This window comes from Amblyomma americanum, chromosome 1, assembly GCF_052857255.1.
Source record: "Amblyomma americanum isolate KBUSLIRL-KWMA chromosome 1, ASM5285725v1, whole genome shotgun sequence".
NCBI classification, from domain to species: Eukaryota; Metazoa; Arthropoda; class Arachnida; order Ixodida; family Ixodidae; genus Amblyomma; species Amblyomma americanum.
In genome coordinates, this window is record NC_135497.1 from 330,574,790 (window position 1) to 330,580,143 (window position 5,354).

The 5,354-nt window shown below is 49.4% G+C and overlaps 1 long non-coding RNA gene across 1 annotated transcript; it reads right to left on the bottom strand.

Annotated features, from left to right (window-relative positions):
* Nucleotides 1-303: 303 nt before the first annotated feature.
* Nucleotides 304-1,774, bottom strand: LOC144099322 (uncharacterized). Its single transcript, XR_013307377.1, has 3 exons — nucleotides 1,466-1,774; nucleotides 972-1,095; nucleotides 304-348 (listed from the first exon to the last, which is right to left on the bottom strand). It is a non-coding gene; the product is annotated as an uncharacterized LOC144099322 (long non-coding RNA).
* Nucleotides 1,775-5,354: the final 3,580 nt, after the last annotated feature.

Genomic DNA, 5,354 nt, shown 5'->3' on the forward strand with positions numbered 1-5,354 from the left:
GATCCTGCAGCTGAGTGTGGATGAATGCCTTCTGTTACACAATGGAAGCTGTGCTGATCTTCGAAGAGAACTCTTGACCATGCCATGCAGCAGTTGACATCTTTGCAGACACCTCATGTAATCATTCAGGAGCCTGGTACGGCCACCCCGCTAGGTAAACAGTCAAGCCGAGATGTGAGCGAAGAGTGATCTGGCATCAGGGCCTTCGAGCTGAGATCCCATGGTACAACAGGGCAGAAAGTTGAGCTAGTTGGTACACGTTCATTATGAAAAAACCTGGCGCTAAGTTTTTTCATAATCCCATGGTGATAGCGGTCCGCCACATCTGCATTTGACGCACACCATAACCTGCAAGGTAATGTTATACTCTGAAATCTTCGAACAAGGTAGACATTGGGTTTCCAAATATTTTAAATTGTTGAAGCTGCAAGTTCAACTGCAGTCTGTTTTACGTATCGTTGTAAAATATGTTTCAGTGCAAAACCAATCATTAGTACCAAATTGAACTGTTTCCATAATAGCTACAGGTACTTGATTGCAGATTTTCCAAACTGATAGCCACAAATAATTTCATATTAGAGTATTTTTATACTTAGTAAAAGAAACTACTACAAAACACATTGCAAGGAAAGGCACAAGTTATGTGTGACTACCTTGAGTTTTTTAGTACATGCAAGCTTCTCCATTTTGTACCCATCAAAATGAGGCTGCCGTGATGTAGTGGTCAGTAAGAGAAATCCAATGTCACAGAACAACTGTGTGTATAACCCACACCTATCTCTGCTGTCATCTGAAAACTATAGCCATGACTCATGTACATTATTTTGATATGCAGTTTTATTTACACTGTCCTTCCTTGCTCAATAAACTATGTATAAATGGAATCAGATATCACTAGCTGTGTGCAGTCTTACTACAGGTGAACATGTTATTCCTTCATGCCTGCCACAACGCACTAAGCACGTGCTCACCAGTTTGACGATTTCCATGCGGGCAGCACAGGATAATGAAGAGATATTCCACACAAATGGGTCATGGATGGATCCCACACAGGCTTCTTGTGTGCTGGCACCTTCCCCGTCAGGAACAGCACACCTGTAAAAAAATGTGCAAGACTCATATATTTTTGTTTTCCGCGAGCCCATACAGAAATAGTTAGGGAAAATTTTTTTTCGTCCTCCTGCGGTCATTCCCACATGACTGCCGTGTAACTGATGCTGTAGCACTGCCATGAAAATTTAAGCTTGAGTAGAGAAACCACCTTTATGTGCTTCATTAGTAATGCTTAAGGCCGGTTATAGTATTTCTTTAAGCTTTCACGCAATTTTTTTTTCCACGCTTAAGGGAATGACTGTGTGCTGCAAATACTCATCTGCCTGCTTTGAAGTCCTTTTCAGCCTGCATGCAAAAGGAATGAGAATGATGCTCGACAAACTGTCACCGCTACAGCTTTAGTTTTCCTTACCTCAATGATGGTGGAGGCGTCACGTTGTACCTTTCCCGACAGACGTTTACGCTGTCTTGCTGACACAGCTGTGATCAAGATAGTGCGCCAGTGCACACGGATGTCTCGTCGTGAAGCCCGACACATTCCTGGAGTTTCCTCCTCGGCCGCGCGAACACCTATCATGTCATCCCCTCATCACGCGCGCAAAGCCCACCCGTTCAGCGACGTTCACTGCTGGCGATCGCACCTCAGAGCTCGACAGTTCGGCACTGCCTCTCACCCCAGTGCATCCTTGCGCAGCCACCACTTCACACGCCTCGTCAGATGATTGCACAGAAGAGCTGTCTAGTCAGAGACAACTCGAAAGCGTCGTGGTGCTATCGAAAGTCGCTCACCTCTCACAATTCTAGGGTTTAACAAACGACGAACAAAATGCAACGATCAGAAAAACTCATTAAAACCGCCGAAACGCACCGCCGGCGCCGCCATCACCACGCTACATTAAGCGCACGGAGCGATGATTTCCTACTGCAAGCGAAGGGTTTGCAATGGGAGAGCAGTTAGCGCCCGTATGCGGCTGCACATTTAAGCTCTGGCTAATAACGCTCTAATCCCTTGCTTATTTCACATGTGCGCTTATGACGCCGTTTAATTGCATTGTGCAAACATAACAAAACTTTAATAAGCTTAGTTTTGGCTTCAAATAAATACATGTCAAACTGCGCTGACCTAACGTCGTATAAATCAGCGTTGCATTCACTCATTTGCATAATTCGGGTACCTTTCGCCGGGCGAAATTATTGCGGCGAATTTCCGCCATTTTTAGTAATGGCGGCACATTGTAAAAATTGTGAAACGTCATTTTGACATCACTTCCTAATACGTGCGTATCACGTGTTACACGTGACATTGTTCCAGCCAATCAGATCTGAGGAAGCGGCCGTTTTCGGTATTCATCTATTTTCTCCAAATTGGCAAGTCGAGCGCATGTGCTCTCATACGTACCACCTGTACCTTCTTTTGCCCTTCACAATCACTTATACTTACCAGCCGGGCACTAAGAATACGCTGCTGAAAATGTTTTTTCAATGCCACGCCAATTTGACGTCAGCACGAAAAGTGCTTCTGCAACAGACGATGATTGACACCCACCATGCCCTGCCTTGTCGCTGACTGACACTTCTGACAGCCAATCAGAGAGGCAACATGGCGCCGACAGGCAAATGTGAATGTCGACAATAGACCCCCTGGCAGGTGGCGGTTAAATCACTGATTGGTCGCACGACGTTGTGCGGGAAAAGCAGCTTGGATCGCACGAATTCAACGGGGGCAAAACCAGCTGCCATCGCAGGACAGTGGCGCACCGCTTAACTGCTGCACCACTGTACCAGGACTGATACGGGACTCCCAGGGATCTTTGAATGTGAAGTACATAAACAGCAATTCTGTGTACATGGGCATTAAATTATTTGACATACCGTCATACCTTTAAGGCGGAGCGCGGGTCGCGGTGGTGTGGCGACTGCCTTCATGAAGCTAGCGCACTGATCAGAAGGGGTGCGGCGGCGGATACGTAGAGCCAAGCAAATGTAGAATCCTCAGCTGCATGGCATCGGGTGGCATCACGCCGCATCACGGGCCGACTGCGCTCACGATGCGAGCCGTCCGGCGTACGCCTTCTCACTCGTGGGGGCATCGGTGTCGCCGGGTGCCGACTGTTAAAATAGGCACGAGGACGTTTCCTGCTTTGTGCTCGGCCATCATGGGACCGAAACGGTCGGAAATGTGACCCAGGTCGTTCTGGCAAATTGCCCTGTTGGTAGGGGCGGCCATCTTTTAACCGAAGCGATGTGCCTGTTTTAGAGCATCCACCTCGCATTCGGGTGGTGCTGGGCTAGGTCCCCACAGCTGCCGGGTGGCCATCGGTTTTATAATGGGTACAAGATATCCCTCGGCCTAGTGATCGACTCTTCTGGGGTGAAATGCTTCGAGAAGGGCCTTTGGTCACTTCGGCCTCTCGCTATGGAAAATCTATAGGCTATAGGGACCGAAGTTATCCTTGTGCGGTAAAGCCTACCGTGGCCCTTTTTTGCACAAGGCGGGCACGAAGACCCCTTTCCCAAGCATTTCGCCCGAAATAAGCCGAGCACAAGGCGAGAGGAAATGTTTTACCTATTGTATCACCGGTGGGTAGACGGCGGCACAGGGAATCGAACCCCGCACCTACCGCATGCGGGGTGCTCAAATCACCTTAGGGGCTCAAACCTACGGCAGAGTGACGAGATTTGAAGGCGCAGGCTCCTTTGCTATAACCCATCCACCCTGAAAAGCCGAGCACCACGCACTGGCATAGCCTTGCATCCATTTGAAGGAACCGATGGGTAGCCGGTCGCAAGTGGGGAACCGAACCCGCTTCGTCCAAGACAGGAGTGAAATTGTGAAGTTTTCTTTTCGAAGTCGAAGGATTGCTTGCACTTGTGACAGTCGAACGTGTACGTCTGTTAAGACACGCTATTGAGAACGTCTACGTGTGGTGAGGCATCCCCATGCAATCACGGTAACACGAACCACCTTTGCATGTCGAAGTGTTCGAAACTGGGTTTACCCCCAAAAAGGCGCACCGGGGGTGCAGCCTCCTCCAAGCGCACATCCGTGAGGAGTCCAGGCACCGGCCCGGAGGACGCTTGCACACATTTGCACCGGTGGGTGTCAGGCGGTGGGTTTCCAAACAACCACTAATAATCACTTTGAGCCAGAAACGAAAACACTGTGTGCGCTAGACGTGGTCCCACATTTATTGCAGATGGCTTGAGACGCGATGAGAGGCGGCGACCAGCCAACAACACGTCCGCTCTGCCCGTGTGCCTTCAATGTTCCACTCTGAGCGTGTCCGGCACCTCCTCTTCAATTGAAGCCCTAGTCCATGTGGTGGCGCTGCAAGGCAATCGATGGAATGGTGCCATATAAGTTCGCCAAGAATACGAAATTTCAAGGCTACTGAGTCAGCCCGGTAAAGACGTGGTCACTGTTTTGAGGGACATTGATCCAGGATTCCTTGTAGATGCGCTGCCTTAGAGGGAGACAGTAAACACTGGCATTCACGAAAAACCCTGCAGAAGCTAAAGCAGCGTTACCACCGTGTCCGAAATAAAAGAAGGTGCGAGGGAGATTTTTCTCCATCACGATAGCACCCGCCCTCACACCAGCCTGAAAACAAAAGAAGTGATTGCCAAATTTGGGTCGACTGCGCTGCCTCATCCGCCATACAGTCCTGAGGTAGCATCTCCTGATTTTCATTGTTTTCGGGCGGCTAAAAGATGCGCTGCCCAGACTTCAGCATATGAGTAGAGCCTTCACTCGCCATCTCTTTTCTCGCGTCGTGAAGGCACGGCTGCACCAGAAGGAAAACAGCTGGCGCAAAGCAGGCATGCATGCCCTCGTTCACCGCACGAGCAAGGCTATTATCGTTGGCGGAGATTACGCTGAAATGCAATATATATCTTGCAGATATGTGGTGGTATTCTCTGTTAATCGCATAAATATTTATTAAACAATGTTTCAGAAAACAACGAGGAGTGTTAATTTATGGACAACGTACAAACGACGCATGCCGACGGTCTTGAAAAGGAACTCGGGCCTTAGCTTAACATTTCGGTCAGTGTGTCCACGCTCTGCATTGTTTTCCACCGCCACGACTAAACCTTGGCCTGCGACGCGCACCCGAAAGCGAAGCATGATGCAGGTGCGGCAATCCGCTCTCCTGGCACAGCAGACGCGCAGGCGACAAGCGCCGGGGACGCAAAGCAAGCGCAAGTTGGCAGCGTTTGGACGAAGAAGTGCGGTGGTTGCCTAGAAGCTCTTCGCACGTGATCGAAGGGATGTAGGCCGCAAGAGCGCCAGAGAAGCA